The sequence below is a fragment of the Typopeltis vanoorti genome, chromosome 19 (genome assembly GCF_054136105.1).
Source record: "Typopeltis vanoorti isolate ZY-2024b chromosome 19, IOZ_Tvanoo_1.0, whole genome shotgun sequence".
NCBI lineage: Eukaryota > Metazoa > Arthropoda > Arachnida > Uropygi > Thelyphonidae > Typopeltis > Typopeltis vanoorti.
The window spans coordinates 90,255,141-90,269,011 of NC_143567.1; the positions used below are offsets into that span (position 1 = coordinate 90,255,141).

At 34.0% G+C, this 13,871-nt stretch overlaps 1 protein-coding gene across 4 annotated transcripts in view; it reads left to right on the top strand.

The window, feature by feature from the left end:
* Positions 1–13,871, top strand: part of LOC150096328 (protein AMN1 homolog) — a 164,024-nt gene that overhangs the window by 90,925 nt on the left and 59,228 nt on the right. For 2 of the 4 annotated variants that reach the window (XR_016549951.1, XR_016549950.1), the window contains exon 8: positions 12,861–12,912. The exons of 1 other annotated variant lie outside the window; for it this stretch is intronic. The gene's annotated coding sequence lies outside the window, so the exon portion shown is untranslated. Of the gene's footprint in view, positions 1–12,860; positions 13,510–13,871 lie in introns of those variants that run through there. One more of the 4 variants, XM_090409357.1, reaches the window with a different exon arrangement.

Consider the following 13,871-nt stretch of genomic DNA (forward strand, 5'->3'; position numbering starts at 1 on the left):
GGATTCGGTTCCATCTGGCAGGACATAAGTCGGTTCGGACATAAGTCGATACATTAAATCAACAGAGTTTTCAGGGGGTTAGGGACTTAACGTACAGGATAAGCATTCATCACCGTATGCTTTTTGAGGCATTTAATGCGTTTTGACAAAACTTTTATCAAGTTTAACACAAAAGTCAATTGCAGCTCTCTGTTTGAAACTCATTTTCCGACCATTCTTCAAACATACTGTCACTCTTGGTACTATTTCTTTTGTTTCACTATTTGTTTATTCTAATGAAACAAATGCCATAAACAGTTGACGCAACACTAATGAAAGTTGCTGCTTTTGACAACAAAAAGATACAACAGGTGGCATCACTAGTTTCTTCTATTTTCGCAAAATTTGGTTTCTTTTTTGGACAGAGGGTGTATTACAGGACATCATCAGTGGTGATAGTGGTTAATTACAATGTAGTTACAAAGTAGCATACGAATGATGGATTGATTTGAAAAAGTAAGAGGTGCATGATGTTATACATCAAACAATGTAATGGTATAAAGGGAATATTGCAATATTCCCTCAGTTATACCATTGCATTGTTTGATGTATAACATCACACTGTCCTTACTTTTTCAAATTTATCCCTTGTTCTCATTCTACCTTGTAATTATCTACAAGGCTAGCATCGTCTTGAGTATTGGATATAGTATACGTTGCTCAGCTATTATTTTTTATTAGATATTAGCAAAATTGTTATGTATATTTGGTGGTATTTTGTTTATTTTGACTGTGTCATTAAGTTGTGTCGTTTTAGTTATCTGTTATTAAGTCATTCTTTTCAAAATCGTTTATTGTTATGGCACAGATACGCACGGTAAAATGGGCAGCAAGACATCGATGTTGGCTGATATCAACGTACAGGATTTAGTTCAGTGTACTGTGTTTGACGTTTTTGTTGTTGAGAGTGAATGGTTTATGATACAAGAGTGTGAACAGAGAAAATATTTGTCTGAAATGTTTTATAAATTAATACAGTCATCCCTCGACTTACGTCGGGATTCTGTTCCATCCAGCAGGACATAAGTCGGTTTGGACGTAAGTCGATACATTAAATCAACAGAGTTTTCAGGGGTTAGGGACTTAACTGTAATAAGTATATGTCATTTTAATTTTTAAACCTTATAAAACCGTACTGTGCATTACTGCCACTATTAAACAGGAGAATAAGTACCCAAATCTTCCTCCACAATCACATCTTCATTACCTTCCCTATATGAAGCACCAGGCTGTGACTCTTCTGGTGTGTTTTTTTGATGAAAATGTCCAATGTGCTTGCTTATTCCTCTTCTTTTCATCATAAATTTGTTTATAACAAGCAAACTCATCATGTATTTTCCTTTCTACTGATAAGTAGAGTTCAACATTGGGGTCTGTGTCTTCAACATTTTGAGAGCATCGCTAACTGCAGAGAACACTTCTGCAAAACCCTTTACTGTGAATTGTTTAACTACCTCTTCTTTTTTTTCTATTTTCCCTCTTATCGTTCTTCCTCTTCTGCAATACCTTGTTCCTCCAGCATGACCAGTTCTTCATTGGTTAACTCTTCAAGGGGCACTTCTATGAGTTGAACTATGTCGTCATTATTCATTTCGAGATTCAGATTGTTTGCTAGGCCCACTATTTCTTCATTCAATTTACAAAGGTCTTCATTTTTTCAAAACTTCCAAAATCGTGCACAAACCTTTTCAATGTCTTTTTCCATATGCCACTCATACATTGAGAGATCACTTTGTCCCATGCCACAGCAATATTTTTAATAGCACAATAAATATTGAATGCGTTCCAGAATTGCATGAGAGTCTGGTCGTTTCCTTCAATAGCAGAAATGGCTTGTGAAAAAGTTCTCCATAGAATAATAAACTTTAACCACTACAAGAATTCCCTGATTCATCGGTTGGATCATTGAAGAAAGACTTTGAACTTGGTAAAGATCACTGATATAAGACAGATGACCTGGAACATTATCTAGAATTAATAAAATTTTAAATTCTACATTTTCTTTCACACAGTAGCTTTCCATTTCACTTTCTTAATAGTTGATTAAGACATCGCAAACAATTTTTGAGTCATCCACGACTTCTTATGTCTCCGCTAATGAACTGCAAGAGTATGCTTCCTAATGTTTTTGAAGATTTGTGGATTCTCACTGTGCCATATCACAAATGGTTTCAGTTTATATCCAGCCACATTATCCTCTAACACAGGGTTTCTCAAACTTTTTCTACGATGGAACACTTCACAAATCCTGAAATGTTTATGGAACACCTTGGTTATTTTGTAAAAATATCTGCCAGATACGCAAGACTCATCAACCATGAATAATTTCTTAATAATTCAATAAAATTTTGTCCTAAATTATGTGACATCTAGAAGACCATTAACTCACTACGAAGTTCAAAAAGCCTCAATAATGCTTTTGCTCTGGATTGCCATCTCACTTCAGTATGTAATAAAAGTGCATTATGTGCACTACCCATTTCATCGCACAAAATTTTAAATAATCCGAATTGAAGTAGTCAAGATTTTACATAGTTGATCATTTTTACGGCTTCATCCAAAATAGTTTTTAAATATATAGGAATTATTTTTGTTATTAGTGTTTGTCTGTGCAAAACACAATGACTTTTGGTGGCTCTTGTAGCTACTTGCAGGATATGTGTTACAACTCCCTTCATTTTTCCTACCATTGCTTGAGCAGCATCTGTACAAATATCAATACACTTCTCCCAACCGTTTTCCTGTTTTGTAATATAATTATTAATACAGTTGAATATATCTTCCCTGGTAGTTTTTTCTTGTAGATATTCGCACATGAGTAAATCTTCTTCAATACTTTTATTAAATATGTAACGAACAAACACTAGTAATACAGTGAGTCTTGCGACATCTGTAGATTCATCCATTTGCAATGAATATTCACTGCAAAGTCTAAGTCAATGAATTAGCTCTTTTTCTATGTCAGCAGAAAGATCTTTGATGCGGCGTGAAACAGTATAATTTGATAATTGTACTGCATCTATTTTTTTAGTAACCTGCTCGTTTAACATGCATGATACAATGTCTTTCACACAAGGCTTAATGAGCGTCTCACCAATTGTATGAGCTTCACCATGAAGTGCAATGCGGTAACTCACATGAAAAGATGCCTCTGTTGCATTTTCAGTTGTAGCAATTGCAGCCATTTAAAGTTTAGATTTTTCTAGCGAGTCATGTGGTCTCTCAAAAAAATGTATATCTTTTCCTTTGTAATCAGTGTGTTTCATTTCGAAGTGCCTACGAAATTTAGCTGGAGCCAAAGAACTGTTTACTACTATTTTATTACACAAAACATCAGGAGCATGTGTATTGCCAATACACGTAAATACATAATTTAAATAACTTTCATGGTACTTCCGTTTTGGTCTGTTCTTAGATGACTCTTGTTCTTTAATATTAGCGTTTGAAGAAACCACAGTTTGCAATTCCATATCTTCTCCAATCATACGAATAGATGTGTCAGCAGAAGTACTTGCTCCTCCTTGTGTTAAAGTTCCTGTCTTTAAACAAGAATCTATGGGTATTTTTTCAGTAATATTCAAATTCCAATATTTGTCAGAGCTATAATAAAAATAAATAGAATTGTGTTGTAAAGGTAACTTTAGTATGAAAAACAATAAGATTATAAATAAGAAATGTCGAATAATATAAAAGTAAATGAATAATGCAAAATAGTAAAAAAAAAGACTGCAACACACAAAAGTAGACGAATAATGCAAAATAGTAAAAAAAGACTGCAACACACAAAAGTAAATATGAATTGTAACAATACTTGTAAGAAATATACTAAACCGTATCAAATAATGTAAAAGCAATTGCAATAAGAATGATTTGATAAAATGTTCAGTAACAAAAATTAAATAGTTCGAAATAAATCAGATATTAATTATAAAATTAGTTAAAAGATAAGAAGAATTCTTTTTTTTTTAAAGTTGTCTCGCCTGCTCCCTATATACGGGAATAAAAAGGCGTTAGCTGTTTTTTTTTTTTTTTTTTTTTTTCCGAGGGCCCGTTCCCAAGAAATTTACTAGTAAATACCTTTCCAAATTTTTTTAAAGTTCATACATTAACATAAGTATTAATAATTAATTATGGCATAATCATAAAGAGTATTAGCATACTTATGTATACGGTGTGGCATGTTGACAAATATAAATTACATTTAAATTAGTTATCAATCACTGGACTAATGAAATGTTGTAGTAGCATGTCGTAGTTTCTTCAGGCAAACACCATTAAATTAATTTGTGCTGATTTTCATTGACATATCTCATTCTGATCACCAAATACATTTATAATATTATTATAAGTACTTACGAGTGAATGCAGACTTTTTCTCCTGTGTGCTGGTAGTTTTCCCCTCTTTTTGTACATCCTGGAGATCTTTGTAGGCTTGAGGTGGATGACTCACTGTATGTTCTGTCGCAAACACCTTCAATAAGAGATTTCTTAATACCAAAATTAAACAAAGTGCCTTGTCTCTTATTCATATTAATTTTAACTCTGTATTCCTATTACTTTTAAAAAAAATCACAGCACTCTGGTTTCAGAACAAGCACTTACATACTGCAATACGAACTTGCGAAGAAAGTATTCAGTAGTAATAGATTTGAGAACCGGATACAGACTACCTTGATCTTCAATATGAGTGGAAAAATTTTCTTTATACTTCCTTGCTGAATGGTCACTGATATTTGCAACGCAGATCTTATTTCGTTCAGTTTTGAGAACATGTCGCCCATTGTTGTAATCGGCTTGCAGACAATTTTTATGATCGTTCATAAACAGCAGTATTCTCTTTCCCTGTTGTTGAAAGATTTCAATGTGTGAAAATTAACGATAATTCATGAATACTTCCATGTTTAAAAATATGCTGCTTGGAAACTGACATTTGCAACACAGATGTCATTTCCTTCAGTTTTGAGAACAGAAGATATAACACCAATTGTTGTAATGGACTTGCAGGAAATTTTTATGACCCGTTATAAACAGCGGTATTCCCTTTCCCAAATGTCGAAAGGTTTCGATGTGTGAAAATTAATGATACACAGATGTCATTAGGTGTTCTGGGTCTGAGCTTTTCGACATATTGACTAATATTATTCTCCTTAGAATATTTTTACTATAAAATATTTATTCATGAAAAATGCTTAGAAAACTAAAATGACAAATTTCAGAACTTCTCGCGGAACACCTATTCACCTTCTGCGGAACACAGTTTGAGAAACCCTGCTCTAACAGAATCATAATACAGTCTTTAAGAACTTTGAAACCAGGCATAGATTTTAGCTTTTTGTGGACGAATTGTCCACTCGAGTATATTTTTCTCGAAACAAGGTCTCATCCATATTAAATATTTGCTGTGGCAAATAATTTTCCTCTATAATAATTTTATTCAATTTCTCCACAAACTCCATGGCAATCTTCTCATTGGAACTTGCAGATTCGCCATACATTTTCACATTATGCAGCGTAAATTGTTGGTTGAATATCATGAACCAACCAGAGGAAGCATTGAATTTGTAGTTGTAATCTGGTCCTGCTTTCTCCTTCAACATGTTGAAGAGACTTAGTGCCTTAGCGGTTATGGTCATAGTGTGCTCAAAGGTATGTGCTTTTAGTTCAGATCCTCTATGCATGATGGAAGTAGCTTTTCCATTCACAGATAGGACCTTGTCGTTGCTTTGTCACTGTCGTTGAACTTGCAGCTTCGTTTCAAGATCAATTGCTTGCCTCTTTTTCTTTGATTCTCCACTAGGTTTTTTTAATTGGGCGTGTAGGGCCATGTTGCATAAAATATCGCGAAATATTTAATGATAAATACACAATCTATTTTCAAACACATAATCAACAGAGGAACTGTTGAAGCCGACTGCCGATGGAGGTGGCAGGTAAATGAGCTGTTGCCACTGCATTGTTCCTAAATAAAAACTTTTTACTTTACACTTGCTTGCATCTTGTTTGAAAGTATAGTCGAAAACGTTATTTATTCCATTCTGGGATCATGGACGTATCTTCAAACGGGTGTGAGTCGAGGGATTACTGTATAAGAAATGTGAGTTATGAAAGAATGAAGTGACTGATAATAAGGATATAAGGCAAGATTGTCAAGTTGTCATGGAGAAGGCAGTAGCGGATGCAGTGAGTGATAGTGCACAAAAATGGCTTAGAGTTTGAAGGAAGTGGTTGAAAGTAACGTGGATGATGAGATGCTAGTGCAGAAAGAAACTGCATGCTTACATGGACTCCTTCACAGGACAAAATGTGAGCTCGAGCAACTGGAGAAGCAATTGGCAAGTAGTACAGAAGGACAGAGCATGAAAGAAAGAGTGAATGGGAAAAGCATAAAAGTGCAGGAGAAAGAAAAGAGAGAGTTTTATATGGGTATTCGATGATAAGAGGTGTTCTTAATGAGAAAGTGAGGAAAGCATGTTTTCCAGATGCGAAGATAAAGAATGTTAGAGATGCTGTAAGTATGCAGACGAATGGAGTGAATGAGTTGATTGTATTGGATGTCACAAATGATTTGAAAAGTGAGAAATATGCGATGAGGGAAGATATGAAAGAGTTGTTTGTGGAAGCGAAAATGAAGAGTAAGAAAGTAAAGATTGTAAGTCTGCTGCCTTGGTATGATAGGACAGAACTGAGAAGAAGGGCCATGATTGTCAATGAGAGGATTGTGCAGAGGAATGATGTGCAGTTTATTGATGAATGAAGTGAATTTGATGGATTAAAGGACTCGTATGTGCCTAACGGTCTGCATTTCAATGGTTTGGAGTTAGATGTTTGGAGAAAGTGTTGTTGAGTGTTGCAGTGCAAAACCAGAGACACTAAGATATTAGGGAGGATGAAATCTAGAATATGTTCGGCAACCCCTGTGATAAATGAGCATGGGTACAGTAATAATTATGCAATGCCAAATGGGATTTCACAGGTTTTCAATTAAATGGACTGGTAATAACATTACACAAGGGTTAAAGATACCAAGAAATTATATACTTGGGTTAATCCTTTATCCAAGTGTAAGCAAACAAAGTTTGCATCGGAAATATAATCAGGATTGAGGCAACTCGTATATAGAAGCTAATGACTTCACATCACTTGCCTTAGTATCCCATAATGCAAAGCACATATCCTTGCGGGTATGTATAATGCTATGCAATATGGGAAGGATCACTACCCAGACCGGTTTCAACCTTTATTGAGGTCTCGTCAGTGGGAGCCAGACCCAGAGGTGATACTAAGGTTGAAGTAATGCCGAAGTCATATTTTCATATATGAGTAGCCAAAAGGTGTCTACTACAATTTCTTGGTATCTTTAATTTATAGTATAACCAAGTGGAAAAACTTCCAATTATACAAGGGTGACTATGGGTACAAAGGGATGTTGAAATGCATGTACATGAATGCAAGAAGTATCAGGAATAAGGGAGAAGAGTTTTTGGCACTGGTAATCTCAACTTGGCCAAAAATTATAGGCATCACTGAGACCTGATTGACTGAAAATGATATCGTTACAGAGATAGAATGTAAAGAGAATGTAAATAGAATGTATAGAATGTATTTTCATGGAGAATAGAAGGAACAGGACAGGAGGTGGGGGTATGCTGATGATAGCTGCAGAATTACAACCAAAAAAATTAGAAGTTAAAGAGGATATACGGTCTGAGGGAGATGGTGCATTTGAGTCTGTCTGGTGTAGATAGAGACAAATAGGACATAATATGCTGTTGAGTTCTGCTATAGATCAGGAGTTCCACAGCAAGATGTAGATGCTGCCTTGTATTCACAAATCAGCACAATGAGTGTAGGCCGAGCAATTATTATGGAAGACTAACTATGGGACATCGATTGGAGGGAGGAAAGGAGGCATAGTAAGATGGAAGTGGGATTTATACAGCTGCTAAGGGATAATTACATGAAACATGTTATAGAGGGGACAAGGAGTTTGAGGGTATCATGTTGGAGGCTTAATGGAATATATACAGCACTCTGAAAGGATTAAAACTGATTTTAATACTTCCAATATTTCGTCTCAGTCACTGAGACATCATTAGGGATTACAAAAAAAACTATTGTAACGCATATTCAAATACAACACAATTGTGAAACATGTGGGCAACTTTAAAGTCCTGTCTAGGTGGTGTGGCCTCTATGGGCATTTGTAGGTTGCCTAGGACGTAATGTGGGATGCAGACATTAATTTCAGAGATGCTGAAATTAATGGTTCCCAAATTTTGGGAAGTTTTATGCAACCGTGTTTATTTAAATTTGGTTGATTTCTGAGTACTGCCACAGATTCTAAAAATAATCTTTTGTTTGTGAATTTACTATGGTGGAGCATGATATTTTTTTTCCAGTAGATCCTGTGGATTGTATCCAAAATGTGGTCTACAAGTCCAGATTGACCATAGTTGTGATTGCAGGTGAATGATTTGTGTTCTTCTAAGCATATGGTTGCTGATCTGTCTCTCTGTCCAAAGTAAGCCAGCTTGCAGGAACAGAGTACTTTATAAACTCCAGGCACTGAGAGAGGATGGAGCTGATCTTTGGTAGAATGGATAAGGGTAGCAAGTTTATGGTGGTGCTTAAATGCTGTGTGGAGGTTGTAATTTTTTAAGGACCTGCCTTTTTTTTCTGATGTGCCACAGTATGGTGATGGTATTTCTGAAATCCTTCTGAAGAGATGGACAGGGAATGAGGGAGGAGTAATTATTTTTTTAATTCTCTAATCGCTGTAGCCATTAGCAAGGAAGGTGTTGTGTATGTGGTTGAGTTTGATTGAAAGGGCAATTCCACTGGAACAAAGATTGTGGGCTCTCTTGGTTAGAGTTTTAATAATGCCATATGCCGGCCTGGTTGGCTGAGTGGATAGCGTATCCACTCTCCAGCCAAAAGGCTGCAGGTTTGAATCTCGCCTTTGGCATGGATATTTGTGATCTGTGGAAATACCAGTGGTGGTCGGTGGTAGATGGCGTTGGTGTAGTTGCGGTCAGTTGGTGATTGAATGGTGGAGAAGGAGTTGTAGAGCAGTTGCCTTCCCTCAATGAGTCCTTGAACTTCCTGGAGGTGTCAAATAATAATAATAATATTGTTGAGAGGGATGGTGGTGGGAGAGTTAGTGAATGTGTCTGCCTGTATGAGTAGGTTTTCTATATACAGTGAGGGAAAGGTTACCATTAGGAAGGTATGTTACTAAGATGTCTAGGAAGGGTAAACCATTGTTATTTTCCTTTTCCATCATAAACTGGATTCTTGGATGTAGGCTGTTGAGGTGACTGAGGAAGGAGTCTAATGTGTCTGCACCATGAGGCCAAATAGAGAACACATCATCTACATATCTTAGCCAGATAGACGGTTTGAGAGGGGCTGAGTCTGTGGCTTGTTTTTCAAAATTTTCCATGTAAAAATTGGTGGTGGGGGAGGGCAATAGCGGGTTCCTCTATCAGTTTTTGTAAATTTTGTTCTTCCAAGAAAAATAACTAGAATTGATGGCAAAGGAAAAGAGATATATCAGAACGAAAAACATTTTTTAAGAGTGTTAAAGTGTTATTTAAGGAAATATTGGTAAACAGTGAGGTGATATGAAAGGTTACCAATATGTCCATATTCAAGTTAGATTTCAATCAGGGTTTTAAAATGGGTAGAGTTTTTTTTATATAGGATGTGGTAAATCCCAGTGAGAGGAATCAGAGAGTTAGCCAGCTGCTTTGATAGTTTAGCATGGTGCATCAGTGACATCTACTATAGGTCTTGGGGTGGGGTAGGGGGTGGATTATGTTTGTGGATTTTTGGTAAACCGTATATTTGGTGGGGGGAGGGGATGGGAACTGAAAATTCCAACCTTTCAGTACTTTTCAAAATCTTTCAAACCTTACTTATAAATGATAGCATATTGGGTTTTTGAAACAAATTTGATGTTCTTCAGTCTCTTTTTATACATTTCAGTATTTTGATTATAAAAGGTCCAAAAATTTTTCTCACTGCTGTTATCTGCCTTTGTTGTTGACTGTGTTTCACAACTGTAGGTTAATATTGATCAAGATAGTTTAAAATGTTTCTTTGGATTTTCTTATAATATTCTAGATTTTTGGAGTTGCAAAATTGAAAAATATCTGATTGGCTTTCTCAGCAATCTCCTTTATTTTTTGATGCATATCATTGTAGCTGTTAATTTTGACTCTTATATAGTTATACATCATGAAATGAATGACATTTTTTGAAAATTAGGTACTTGTTTCTAAGTTTCATAATGTCATGTCTCAAAATCAAATATTTTCATTGACTGAGTAAAATCTGCTGCAACTTTATCCATCCTTTGAGTAGTTTACATTTAAAAAAAATGTTATAGCTGCACTTCAGGAAATGTTATTTAGGATCACAGTTTTAAATTGTTTTTACCTTGTTAATAAGTAGCAGTAACAATAATTGGATCATCCACATACTGTAGTCTTTGGAAATAAACAGCAGTTTTTAACTCTTACTTTTAATGTTGTGCTTTTTTGTGTGTGTGTGTGTGTGTGTGTGTGTGTGTGTGTGTGTGTGTGTGTGTGTGTGTGTGTGTGTGTGTGTGTGTGTGTGTAAAGGGATAAAAGGAATGGTTACAGAAAATGATTGATCTTTTCCTACATGGTACAGTATTAGACTTTGACTTTAAAATTTTTAGACTTTAGAAATGTTTTCTGCATATCTTTATTCATTATATAATAGCATTTTATTCTTCATGATCAAATTTATTACACAAACTGTGGCATTTAATCTAGGAGGATCATCTATTTTTTTTTTTTTTTTGCTTTCCTCAGTCACAATATGTAGAAAAAATAAATAAAATTCATTTTTAAAATATTAACTCAACATATAATACTCCTTATATACTGATAGAAAAATCTGAAAAACAGAAAGGAATATCATAAATATCTATAATACAAACCATTCCTATTCTCCGATGCATGTTAGGTTCAATGACCTGTCACGGCCAAGTAACTTAGCTTTTTCAGAAGCCTAATTAGCTCTGATAGGGTAGTTAATCCTATCTGTATAGTGTATTATGGCTATCAGTTGCATGTGTATTCTTTTGGCTGGTTTGCTTTATGAAAGACCTGAGCTTCTGGTTGGGAAAACTCTGCCACCTCTGTATAAGTCTGGCTAACTCACTTTCAATTGAAAAACTCATAAAATCTATAAAACATCTACCAGGATAACATTGTTAATAGAAATACAACTGGACACAAGATCAAAGATTAGTGTAGTACTGAACAATGTGTATCATATAGTCAGTTTAATTTTGTAAATGTGCATGGACCAAAGGTTAATTTGTTACAGCGGAAGGTTTTTTAATAGTGAATATCCTTCAGCATAGCATAAACACTGATGGATGTGTTAAGTGTATTTTCAAGCTCTTCAGTAGTATATTATAGTATAAATGATCTTACATAAGTATATTCTAGTACACTAAATTATTGTACATAAGTATATTATAGTACAGTAAATGATCTTTATGAAGTACCATTATCTTTAATGGTACCTGTGGTTATCACTATAAACAATAAATGACACAATCTTCATCTTCTTTTAATAGTATCTTGTAGTCTTTTTCTAGGTCTTCTTGTTCTTCTCTTATTCTTTGGTTTCCAACTATAGACTTGTTTTATTATTCTATCTTCACTTCTTCTCTCCACCTGTTTAATTCATTTTATTCTTCGGGTTGATACTCAATTGTTTATTGCTTGTATTTCACATTGTTTTCTTATATCTGTATTTTTTATTTTATCTAGTCTAGTTTTATTCACTATTTTTCTTAATAAATTCATTTCACCTGTGTTTAACATTTGTTTTGTTTTCCTAGTGTCTGGTCTTGTTTCTGATTTTTTATTTTATTTTTCCATATTGTTTCATTCAAACATCCTGATATTGTTGCAGCTTTTGCAACTTGTTCTCTGACTTCTAGATGTGGCCTTCCTTCCCAGTTCAATTGTATACCTAAATAGTTGTAATTTGTTATTTGTTCAATAATAGTACCTTCCAATTCTAATGTGCATCTTTGTAGTTCTTGTGATATTGTCATACATTTTGTTTTAGTTTTGATATCTTTATATTATATAATTTTGCTGCTTTATTAAATGTATGTAGTAATATTTGTAACTGAGTTTCATATTCTGTAATTAATAGTACATCATCTGCATAACATATGATTCTTATTATTTTATTATTTATTTTCACTTATGTATTTTGTATTTTATTAACAATTTTCTATTATTTCATTCATTATTATATTGAATATTGTTGGGCTTTTAAAGAGTCTCCTCGTCTAATGCCTTACTAATTTGTATCTCTTTACTTATTTTTCTTTGTGTTTTTATTATACAACTATTATTATTACACTGATGATGTTCTCTTATTTTCAGTATGAAATATCTGTACTTTCATTTCATTAAAGTTAATTACTGTGGTTATTGTGTAATTTCTTGTTTATGCAGTATAGATATAGTAGGCTATGCAGATAAGATTAACCTCTTGTTACTACCAAAATTAGGCTCATGCGAAGCCATGTTACTTAGCTTTACAGGCCTGAATCTGTAAAGGAAGATGGAATCCAATATTTGGAGGTTTTGCATTTCCTCATTTTTGTGTTATAATTTTATGTAAAGTTTTATAATTTAAAGTTATATGTCTTTGATAAACTTTTTATATATTATAACAGCATATGTTTAAATACCATGCATTACATTTATAATATAATACAGAATTTCAATATTGTAATGTCTGTTTCTTACTTATTACAGATGAATGAAAAATCTTACCTCCAGTTTTTATTATGAAGAACTGCATAAAGAGGTGATCAGTCCAGTTTGTGATAACTCTCTTCCCTTATATTCTTAATGTTTTCACTTGTACTTTCAAAATACTGTAATATAATGCTCAGGTTCTCAAACTTTGTGATACCATGATCTTGTAAATTTGGAAATCTATATTATATTTCTAAATATATATAATCCCCTCTTTAAACTATTTGAGATGTCCATGAGATTGTAACTAATTAAATTATTGTTTTTATTAGAAAACTTATCACTGGATCATCACTGTCTTCAGTTCATTCTGAGAGTGCATTTATTCACCCATCATTTTCTCACCATCATTGCTTACTACATCTATATAGTTTCTAGTTTCTTTATATAGAATGATGGTAACTTCCTGTTACCAACATGTCTTAAATCATCTATCTTTTCTTTCTTCTCGACAGTTTATGTTCCTTCAGCTTTTCATTGAGGATCTGTGTTTTTTTTTTTGCCCATCTCTGGATCTATTCCAGAATATACTCATCTGAGTATTCAGAGGACCATATTTATAAATTATACAAAGCAATGTCAACATCTAATAAAAGCCTTATGTAGTTATAGTCAACATTTTTGCAAGGTATCCCTTGAATCTACTTGTAATCTTGTTTTATTTCTTCTGGATCTTAGAGCATTCCTAGAAATTTTGAAGTATCCAGACTTCTGTACCAGTGTAAAATATTGAATTGGTATTGTCTCCCCTTCCCCCTTTTTTAAAAAATAAATAAATAAAAATAAAGGTGAGTCCTAATGCACAAGGAAATATACATCTTTGTCCAGAGAGCCTTTGCAAACATTATGCCTTACCTGCATAATTATTCTTTCAGGACTACCATATCAGGTATTGTTCTTGATAATCCTCTCCAACTTCACAGCCTGCAGACAACAAATTGACAACCTCTTGTATCATTTCCTTCAACACAAAACTCTGAAACCTTTTAAATATTCAGTGAACCTCCT